The sequence below is a fragment of the Cibotium barometz genome, chromosome 62 (genome assembly GCF_041138505.1).
Source record: "Cibotium barometz isolate CiBa-2024 chromosome 62, ASM4113850v1, whole genome shotgun sequence".
NCBI classification, from domain to species: domain Eukaryota; kingdom Viridiplantae; phylum Streptophyta; class Polypodiopsida; order Cyatheales; family Cibotiaceae; genus Cibotium; species Cibotium barometz.
In genome coordinates, this window is record NC_141107.1 from 32440219 (window position 1) to 32452868 (window position 12650).

The window sequence follows — 12650 nt, forward strand, 5'->3', positions numbered from 1 at the left end:
ATACCTAGGAGTTCAAATGTCACATGCATTAAGAAGATCTTTAGAGCAGCTGCACGCCTCATCGCACCGATTGCATGTAGTGACACGCTGTTAGGTAGAATTGACACGAGAGCACAAGGAGCTGGGGAAATGCGAGTATGTGACACACAGGAGGTGGAGACAGAGGAGCATGCCATACTATCTTGTCCAGCTGCTTTGAAATCCAAGAGCCCTTCCATTGCTTATTCATGGAAGGATTTGGCCCCTCACAGACACAGAGAGCTAGACTGGCAATGTCACATGCATGCCCAGACATGATAGCATGTGGACATGCTTTCCCACTGCAGCCAGTGTTCTTGGCAAGGTAAGAGGGCAGATTAGATCAGTTTTGGCAGCCCAAATGGTGCCTAGAGGTGCCCAAGACACGTGCCCATGGATGGGACAGCTTTGGGGCACAATATGAATATGTTTTTATGAAGTTTATGATGGTATTTTTGGACCTGAAAGGTATAGTGGGCTCAACACCACTGTCAATGAGAAAGGGACTGGCCTTGCAGCAATTCTGCATGCCCAATAACCAAGCTAGAGAGCTTGGCGATCGAGCCGGTGTATACAAAGCAAAGCCTCCAGATGTACCCAAATCCAATGCTCCAAGCTTAGCAAAAGTGGGGATTTCACATGCATGCCCAACCCCATGGACATGCTTTACCACTGCCATCCGTATCTTGGCAAGGCATTAATTATGAAGCAAATTTACATTATCCTATAAAATAGTTGTAATTTATTAGCTTTTCACACATGCACAAAGATATGTCACCATAGTAGACAAATCTTGATATATAATGATTGAATTAAGTATGTATCATCTCTTCTCTTCTCTTCTGTATATTATGTTAAGGAAGAGTTTCACAAAGCTGCCACATGGCAAGAATTTGGAGGTTTGGAAAAGGAGGAGGAGGTTTGGGTAGAATTTGAATTTGGAGTCTCAAAAGAAGTGCAAACCAGGGGTTGCCCCCAAAAGTGAAGGGCAAACTCGGCAAATGATGAAGGCGGACACTAGAGAGCAGCGCATCCCCCCTCCGCGCCCCACACACACACACACACACACAAAACATGAAGAGCAAACGCATCCATGATGAAAGTTGGCACTAGACAGCACAAGCCCCCACCACCACCACCACACACATCATGTTCATATACATAAATATTTTTACTTATTTTATTTATACTTCTATATTTATGCTTACATATACCATATTTATATATTTACATATCAAGAATCCAAATTTTTTTAAAAAAATTATAAAGGACGGCAATGTCAGTCAACAAATTCAAGGGAATTCACTTGCCTGCAGTGAATGCACACGAGTTTCAAGCCATTGCTTGCCTCCTGAAGACGGCCAAACTCTGTAAAAGAGAAACCTGTTTAACAGAAGAGGATGATGACCAACCTTTGCAAAATACTCATAGCTTATATGTGTCACAAAAATAGTGATTTTACTGATCCAGAGAGTCCCTAATGAAGAAAGCAGCACTAATGAATCACATGAATAACACAATGAAATGTGAAAACCTTTGCTAACGTTCATACTGTGCCCTGTGTGTGTGGGACTCCTCTTACTGCACTTAAAACAGTGGTTCTCCCTGATCTATATCGGCCTGCACGGTTACCAGGCCCAGCTTAGTAAGCTCTCTGCTCTGCAACTAAACAAAAAACACACACACTAACTGATTGGATGAACATGAGAAGCATCTAGTCCCATAAGGGAAAGAGCTACAATCAAAGTAGAAAAATAGCCATCTCTGTCCTCTTTCCACTTCCATGCATGGCCCACATAGAGTAGCTAAGTTCCTCATTTCTCATATACCCATAATATAATGGTCTACCCCTATATGATGGGTCTAGAGCCAAACATTTGTATAAATATATTCCATTAAAGAGTCACAATGGCCTGCACATTACAAGTAAAAGGCCTCAACATACAATACATCCTAATCTTGACTCCCCCTATAAATGCCCTTCCTACCTAATAATTGCAAGCTACAATGAAAGAAGCTCCAAGAGCTAAGACCTCTTAATGGGCAAAATCACATGCCCTAATGCACCTAAGGGCAAATATCATGTCGATTCTTCAACCTCAAATGAAGTCAAGAGATAGAACACTTGATTTATCACAAGAAATGCATTAAAATCGACATGCTATACAAAAGTGGTATACCCGGGTACCTTGTTTTTCTTTTTAAATGTATTTCCATGTCATTGTGTACATGCACATACCAAAAAAGTATGATTATTGCAAGCCATTCACATGAATTCTTACATATCAATGTGTACATGCACATTATAAAAAGGTATGATTATTGCAAGCCATTCTCATGAGTTCTTACATATCGATGTGTACATGCACATAACAAATAGCTATGATTATTACAAGCCATTCACATGAATTATCACATATCAATGTGTACATGCACATAATAAATAGCTATGATTATTGTGAGCCATTTACATGATTCTTACATGAATGCAACAATGTATTAGCTAAAAATTAAAAAAAATTGCTTAAATTGGATTGATATAGAGAAGATTAACATGATCTATGCATCAAGATGACTAAATGTGTCTTGATCCCTAGATGGGAATATCTAGTATGAAAGGGTTGGTGCACTTCCTTTACAAACTTTATAAAGATGAAAATGATTCCTTTCCTTCAAATAAATCGAGGGACAATTTTGAGCAATAATTTGAGAGCCATGATTTTGAGGAATAATGTTTTATTTAAAAAATTATGTACCTTTTCAGCCTTAAATAGTTACAAGAGATACATGCAAAGATCATTCTTCTCTCCTTTCTGCCTTTTTTCCATGTCTCCTTAACGTTATCAATTGTGATTTGAAGATAACAAAGAATTGTGGCCAATACAAGGAATGTAGAAAAAACATCGCTAGTCTTGAGAAACTCAAAGAAGCCAGCCCCACTTCATTAACCATGTTGAGCTGTTAGCATGGAGCGTCTATAAGGGATGTTAATTTGTGTAAGACTATGAGTAGGGGTGACATGTCATGTATAAGATTCAAACCCAAAACATTGGTTTTCACATATTCCTACACTAACTATCTCACCATACTTCGCTATGGTGACATATTATTTTCTATGGGGAATAAATTTCCAAATGTCTTTGTTAGATAACCCACTTTGAAAAGGGAAACACCCTAAAGATTATTAGGCCTTGTTGATGAGGGTTCACCTAACTCTAAGATGTGATATAGTACTTTTTTGCCTAATAGGCTTAAGATTATTATAAGGACCTCCCCCCCCTCTCTCTCTCTCTCTCTCTCTCTCTCCCCCCCCCCTTTCACATTTCCTTTTGGGACAAAGAGATATGCCCCTTCTCACTACACACACACGTGCACGCGCACGCACGCACATGGATTTTCCTACTTATAATTGTTTTAGAGATACATGTGGCAAAGCATGACCTCCCCCCTCCCCCCCCTTTCACATTTCCCTTTGGAACACAGAGATATGCCCCCTTCCCTCTACACACACACACACAATTGTTTTCGAGATACATGTGGCAAAGCATGTAAGAAATTGAGCATACACGTATCAATTACATGCAATCCCACAAGAGGCATAGAAAATTTCCATCAATTTTTAGAACATACTAAGGTTATCCTTTCAATTTGAACTCCTTTTTATTAATTGATGAGGTGGAAAGGGACACGAACAAGGCATAACTTTGGTGTGAGTAAACAAAAACACCAAGAGCCATGAACTAACCATCACTCATGACATAAAGTGATAAGGGTAACCATCATTCATGTGTGAACAAACCCCCACAAACGTGGACAAACCATTGCTCATGCTGTGGAACTATCTACCATTATTCATGGTGTGAATTGATTGGAACCATTAACCACATCATGACATGTTAATTGACCACATAGCTCATGTATCCACAATCATTCATGATGCAAGTTATTAATCATCATAAGCAATTTATCATTCACATGCTTGAAGTATCCATCAAAACACACACTCTGAGAATAGGGGCCCAATGTTTTAAACTAGACCCCCATACGAGAAAGAGCTACTATAAACAAAGTAGTAAAGCAACCATTATTGTAGTGTTTCCACCTTAAGAATCTGACCCAATGTTTTAAACTACACCCCCACAAGGGAAAGAGATGCAAACACAGTAGCAAAACAACCATCATTATAATGTTTCCTCCCAAAGAAGCTAAGCTCAATGTTTTAAAGTAGCAAAATAGCCATCATTGTAGTATTTCCATTGCCATGGCAACCATAGAGTATCTAAGTGCCTAATTTCTTATATACTAATAATTATCCACCCCTATATGACGGGTTTAGAGCCAAACAATTGTATAAATATTTCCCATTAAAAAACACAACTACCTTCACATTAAATTTTTCACAGCTAAAAAGCCTCCACATTAGGTTTTTCACAAGTAAAAAGCCTCCACAATTGTCTCCACATTAGATTCGTCACATGTAAACAGCCTCAACATATAATGCAGACACTTCCTACAAATGCCCTTACTACCGGCTTGCAAGCCATAGTAAAAGAAGCTGTAAAAGAAGCTACAAGAACTAAGACCTCTCAATGGGTAAACTCACATGCCCTAATGTAGCTGAGGATAAATAGTCATGTTGATTCTTCAACCTCAAATGAAGTCCAAGGGGTAGAACACTCTTCTATATGAAGAAGGCAAACAATCGGTAAAGAACACTCTTCTATGAAGGAGGCAACAGCAATTGATAGAGAACACTCTTCTATGAAGGAGGCAAAAGCAATTGATAGAGAACACTCTTCTAGGAAGGAAAGGTAAACAATTGATTAAAAAACACTCCGCAAAAGCAATTAGTAGAGAACACTCTTATATGAAGGAGAGGCAAAAGCAAAAAATGATCCAAAAATGGCTCTATCCTCCAAAAAGTTTAGAGGAAAATAAATGTCAATAGCAATAAAGACTGACCACTAGCAGCAAAAAGAAATAACACACTATAAATGGAGGCAAGCGTAAAGGCACATTAACCATATACGGCTAACTCAGACCACTCCTCTCAAAGGGATGCTACTAAAAATTATGCTATAAAACTTGTGTTGGATAAGGGAAAAGCTCCAGTTGGATCTACCACATGTCCCCAAGGGCTTGATAGAGTATGCTGACCTTGTGTTGGTTGGAGAAATATTAAGTCAAGGAGGAATAAAAGTAGAGGTATAAGAGTCCACATTTAACTTTTTATGCTTGGATGGAACAGCAATGGCAAAGAGCTAATGTTAAGAAATTTTCCCAACTGTCTAGCTACTCTTGCAACTTGTTGAACACTATAAGAGTGTAAGAACCCTCTTCCCTTATCTTGGTGTAGCTAAGAAAATAATTTCTAGATGTATATTTCCAGTGAGAGAATATGAGAATTTGATAAGACAAGAATTTTTAATGGAAATTTGGAAGACTAAGAAATTGGAAAATAAGATTTAATAACTGAGTTGCCATGTGCAAAAATAAGTTGGGGATTTCAATGTGCACATAAGCAAAAATAAGTTGGGAATTTTAATGCACATGTGCACCCCCCACATTGGGGTTAGGAAGATGAAGAAAATAATAAAAAATAATATTCGAAAAAATTTCCAAATGAAATAAAAGGATTATTTTTAGGAAAATCAAATAATAAGAATTATTCATAAAAATATGCAAGGGAATGTGTATGCATTTGCCTTAGCAAAGGATGTGAAAAGAGTGCATATTTAATTAAATTCAAGGTAGGAAATAATAATAATAATTAATGAGGAGATAAGCATAGTGAACAAATAAAAAACTATAGCCATGCATAGATAGTTAACTAGATGTATTTTTGGATGCATGTAAAGTGGTTAAGTGCATGAGAAAATGAGTGGATGCATGAAGATTAAAGTGAAGTTGCAATGCACTAGCCATGGAAATAACATCGCCTGGTGTGTGAGTGGAAGGGGTTAAGGGAGCTGAATTCAGGCCAACAGTATTCCGAGTGCTCTTTTGTTGGGCCAGAAGATGATGCTAGTTGCTTCCTTTTCCTCCCATTATGCCCTTTTGAAATCGTCTAGTGTACCGGATACAACATCTCAATATAACACTCATGGAAAGCTACTCCAATATGTAAAGCCTCGCAAAGTCATAATATAGAAGTGGTAGAAGATCCATCTGTGCAAAGGCGTTAAATGGTATAAACCAACTCAGATGGACGTCCTTAGAACCTATTGATGGTTTCATTGCTACATGCGTATCTGTTCTTATATTATTCTTGCATGCTCAATGATGTTCGTGGAACAACAAACCCATTCTTAGCTAGACAATGGTGGTAGTGTGGATAGAGACTCTAGTCTACCAATATTATCGTTTGCATTAGCCAAATCATACATGGAATTGTAAAAGAAGATTCCATGTGCTGCTAAATGGATGGGTGGGTTGTCATATAGCAATGTACCTATGTCTATATCACAGACATTGATTCTTCCACTGATGCACTCTGCATTCTGCCACTCCTGCACATTCGATGAATATAAAGTTACAAGAAAATTTTAATGCTTAGCTATATAGAGCACAAAGCAATTAGATATTGTATACAAAAAACAAAGACTAGTTGTTGAATCTTATTGTTTGTCTCAGATCTTGTACTTTCATCGTGGTGATGTAACATTATGTCCGTGTGCATATAAACATGCTACACAAGGATCTCTATTGCACTATTTAGCTACCTACAAAAATCCAGGATCCTACCTTTCTAATTCTTGTTAGGATCACCAATATCTTTTCATCGTGATGATCAAGTTGGACTTATGGAACCATTGAGGGATCGAGGTGCCATTAGCATCCTTCGCGTTGAAAAGCTCCACACTTTCAATGTTGTAGACATGTTTTCTCCTAGAGCTCATCTACAAAGGAAGAACAGAAAATTTTTAATGAGCTCAACAATCTAAATAATGAAAACAAAACTTTAAAAAAATGGTGTGAACCTTGCACTCATTGTTCCTTGTAGTCGAGTTGACCAATAACCCTATAAGTTTTCACAAATGACATCATGGTCAATAAGGCTAACAAACATAACAAAAAAAAAAATCACAAAGAAATTATGATTAACAAACATATATATATATATACACACACACACACACACCTAGATGAATCCAAGAACATGCCCAAATTCACCTTATACGAATGTGCAATTTATAATCTCATGGTAGTCATCCACAAGACAATAAACCATCAACTACATCATGCATAGTATGGCCTAGATACTATGACATCCACACTAATGTCAACAGTGCCCAATAGTGGGTGTAGAACTTGGTATCAATATATGCTCCCACAGACACACACACACACACACACACACACACACACATAAGATTATACATTTATACAAAGGTCTGTGTACTGAGTTTCTGCCAAAGCTCCAAAGATACAGGGCCGAATCAGCCATAATGAAGCCTAGCACTAAGGATTATAACAAAAAGAAAGAATTACTACAACAAAAAGGTAGTTGATAGGGCATATGCACCACTAAAGATAGAAAGAATTGGCACAATATCAATTGGCATGCAACTGGATGAAAACTTCATAATGTGAAATTTGCATGTCCGCTAATACAACATAAAGATATACCTAGCTTGGTTCAAGAACATGCCCAAATTCACCTTATAAGAATGTGCAATTCACCTTATAACAATGTGCAATTCACCTTATAACAATGTGCAATTCACCTTATAACAATGTGCAATTCACCTTATAACAATATCCTATCACCAAACTAGCTTAACACTAGTTTGGTAATAGGATAGAAAAATGTTCGTGGACATATTTATGTCCTCTATACTGATTAACTTTATGGAATTATTTAGAACACATGGATAGTGAAAATTAAAGGTTTCCTTTTTTCATATCATCAAGTACATAATTATGAGAAATGTAATTTTTTGGGATCACATTGGTTACTTCTAGGCTTTTCAATTTCATAAGAATTCATGGGCCAAATTATAGTCATAATGCAGAGTTGTTTGGACTATATTTGGATCAAAGGCTTTAATTAACCAATTTCTCATTGCTTTCCAAAGTTTTTGGATGTGCATTGCTTCACAAACATCTTCACAAACATATATATGGTGTAATACAATCCATCCTAGGCTTAAAAATCAATTAGAGCTCCAAAATTTAGGTCTTAATGAAAATTCTAAGGTATTTAGTTGCCTCAAAAAAATAAACTTTGAGGAATTTTATAGCTAATCAAACAAACATAGACCAAGACCAAATCTTGCACACATGTTATGTACAATGTTATCCTTTGTACATGCATTTTGTGAGACACAATCACATGTACACCTAATCTTTTAGGTACTTTGTTTTAGACGAAAGTTTACAAATTTTAAACCATATTTATTACTATAGAATTAGATACTACTTTAGGCTTTTTTAAACATCTCATAAGTTTTAAGTGGAATATTCAGTCATTTTAAATAATAAACACTATTTTCATAAGTTTCTCACTAGATGATTCAAATATAAGCAAGGATTCATATACACTGTTTTGTTTTATCAATATAGTTTTGAAAGCTAAGACCATCACCTTATTTTCTAACTAAATTAAAATTTTTAATATGTATTCTTGATCGATTATTTTAGTGGAGACATTGATTTATTAGTATAACTAAAGTAAATCATCATATAAGCTCACAGTATTGTTGTATTTTAGGTGTCAAAGACTCAACAACTAAAAAGATATTATAAGGAGTAAATTTACTATCATTAACGTAATAAATTTTTTATCATTAAAAAACTATCTCTAATCTCTTAAATACTATGTAAGTTTTATGAGAAATTTATAATGAGTCGAGATCATTTTTTTCTTGCATGTAGGAATCAATTGTGTAAATTCATAACATGTTTGGATTAACTTGTTGGATATACCTCTGCTTATGGTGATATATTGTTTATATTTAAGGTTATTTTTATCATTTTAATAATTTTCTAAGGTTTTCCACATTCATGAAGACATACCTTAGAAGAGAAATACTAAAAAATACTACTCCCATCCACAAGATATGAATTTTTTAAGCAAACCCTTGAAAAGACATATTTATGTCCTACTGAGCTACCAGACTACTGTTAACAAAGTTTACTAAACTATTAGGATTAAAGAAAAAAGAGGTTGAGAGAAGAAGAAGAAGAGATGAAGTTGGTGGAAATGAGTGACGTTGTAAGAGAGGTGGAAAACAAAGAGAAAAAAGTTCAAATTGTGGAGAAACCAAAACTCTAGACTAGTTTTCAATCAGTCTGGTCTCTTTTATTGACATTCCTTTTGATAGATGTTTTGGTAGGTGGTATTCACGCCTGACATTCTTCCATTTTTTGAGTTTTATACCAATATATTTTATTTCTCTTTTTTGAGCTCGAAATTGTGGGACCCACTCTTATCAAAAAAGATCTATGTTACATGGATCTAGAATCCAAGCATTCTCATTGGATGGCTTATATTTTTTTAATGGGCTCCAAAGGGCCCATTTGGAGCCCTAATTTCCCCTAATGAGAGTCTTGATTCATTTTTGAAAGGTCGTTGAGAACATTTTAGCTATTGCACACAACAACTAGAATCTATGTTACATGGATCTAGAATCCAAGCATTCTCATTGGATGGCTTATATTTTTTTAATGGGCTCCAAAGGGCCCATTTGGAGCCCTAATTTCCCCTAATGAGAGTCTTGATTCATTTTTGAAAGGTCGTTGAGAACATTTTAGCTATTGCACACAACAACTAATTATTAGCTTTATGACTTAGTCTTAGAAATCTTGCATAGAGAAGAAGGAACTAAAGATTTACTTTAATACCTATGTTTAAGGTGAGAGAAGCTACTGACATTTCGATGATAGTTTAGGGTTTCGGGTTCATTCTCGAGCTTTGTTGAAATTGATCTAGAGCTTTAACAAGTAGCCTATTAAATGCCTTTTGAAGAGTCCTAAGGATGCAGATTGCTCTATGTGTGTGTGTGTGTGTGTGTGTGTGTGTGTGTGTGTGTGTGTGTGTGTGTGTGTGTGTGTGTGTGTGTGTGTGTGTGTGGTTACATATCTTATATTGGCCACATGGACATGTAAGTGTCTACAACAATAATAATATAAAAGTGTATCTTGAGATTTTAAGAGGAGGATTTTGAGAGAGGGAGTGAACAAGAATTATAGTTGTAGAGCTAGGTTGCATAATTTATTTTTTTAATTCAAATTATTCTATAAAATTTGAGGTTTTATGGAATAATACATGGAATAGGAATTTTGTCCCAATTCTATTGTATGAAAGAATTTTTCATATGATACATTATATCATACGATAAATTAGTTTGTGTGATAACTTTTATTACACAATAGGATTGCCCTCCCTATATTACTTATATAAGCACCTATATAAACAACATCTCTCGTCCCTCCTTTAACACATTTTTTTATGTGCTTTAATTATGGACATTATGGGATTATGTATCATATTAAAAGGAATTCTGCATCCAACAAAGGCATGTGTCCACTTTAAATACAAATGAAAATTGCTGTGTTTGTCAAAGCCACCCTTCAAATCACTTTGTCATGCAACCATACTAGTATCACATGGTATATCACCTTCACATGGCAAGATGTGTCTGCTAACTCAGCTTTTGTGCTTGTCCAATGACCATTAGCTTTTTTAGTTTGAGTAATCTTTTGCCTTCGTCTCTCTGCATGTAGACTTTTGAAGAAGGCTTTGGAAGAGCAACCTTTGTCTATGATTTGTTTGTAGTGTTCCCTTACCTGCCATTGTTATAACTTCCTTTGCTCATCCAGAGTAATGCAAGTTTTGGCCTCACACAATACCATCAGTTAGACATGACAATTTTGCAGATCGCAAAAGTGGATGACACTCAACCGTGTTTAAAGGCTCAAGGGACACAACAAGGAAGTTCAAGCCGAAATCAAAGAGAGGTACTATAATGGAAAAAAGTGGAGGTCAAGATGTAACCACTAAATAGAAAAATGTCACACAAAGTTGGGTGCCCAAGATCAAAGACCTAAGGATATAATGGCAAAAAGTGGAGGTCAAGATGCAATCGCCAATGGGAAAAATTTCACACAAAGTTGGGTTCCCAAGATAAGAGACCTAAGGATAGATCAATTTTTTTTCACTACTTGGTGCTGCCAAGAGCAAAGGCTTTGTAACCAAAATTTCCACTGGGATCTATACCAGGATGAAAGTGAAAAGAAGGGCTAAAAGCCACAAACTCAGAGTATGAAGCATGTGTGGATACTAAGGAAAATTCAATTCCAACCTTTGAAACCAAAACTGTAGTACCAATTGGTTTAGACCATGTGCTTCCTTATATGCAAAAATCAAGAAGGTAAGGCAACCACCTCAATTGAGCCAAAGTGAAGCACCTTTACACCTCAAGCTTTGAATCTTGAGAAGACAAATATTAAATCCATTAAGGCTAAGATGGTACTAGAGCTATAGAAAGCCTTGGATCTTCAAAAGCAGTGAGGGGTCTTTTCCACCAAAGAATGCATTTAAAACAATATATGTAGGTGTCTTTTCGCCAAAGAATGCATTTTAAAATATATACATACATGTGCCTTCCCACCATTTGTGGTTGTGGAAAGACACCTAAAAAGCGTAGCAACAATAACTCTAGATAATCAAGTACAAGTGAGCACAACTAACTATTTTCTTGTTGTATATTTCAAATATACCAAATAGAAGCCCACAACCCTTGATATCCTTTGTCATCAACTTCATCACATCAAGGTCCTATTGAATTGGGAAATAATGAAGTTCTAGGAGAGGACATGCTAGTTGACTCTCTAGAGATAACTTGAGAGAATCAAGTATAAGTGAGCACAACTAACTATTTTCTTGATTTATATTTCAAACGAAACAAATAAAAGCCTATAACCCTTGATATCCTTCATCATAAACTTTGTCACATCAAGGTCCTATTGAATTGGGAAATAATGAAGTTCTAGGAGAAGACATATGAGTTTCTAAGAGAGGACATGTGAGTTTCTTATTATAATAAGCTGTATAGTTACTCTATAAAGTATAATGTTTTGATTTCTTTAAGGATTTTATTTTTTATTCATTTCATAATATAGCATACCTAGGTTTAACAAAGTTACGCAAAAAGATTTGGTCAAATACAAAAACAGAAAGTCTAGAGAGGTGGTGGTTGCCTAGGTTCTTTAAGGATTTTGCTTTTTATTCATTTCATAATATAACATACCTACAAGGTTACGCAAAAAGACTTGGTCAAAAATAAAAAAGGAAAGTCTAGAGAGGTGGTGGTTGCCTATTTTCTTTAAGGATTTTCTTTTTATTCATTTCATAACATAACATACCTAGGTTTAACAAAGTTATGCAAAAATACTTGGTCAAAAAGATTAAGGGAAACTCTACATAGGTGGGTACCAAAGAGGGATCAATTTTCATAAGTATATCACTTTTCACCAAGATTGTCGACACTATTATGGATGTTTTTCTAGTACAAGGAGAGGTGGTTACCAAAGAGGGATAAATTTTCATGAGTATATCACTTTTCACCAAGATTGTTGACACTATTATGGATGTTTTTTCTAGTACAAGGAGATGTGGTTGGATAAAT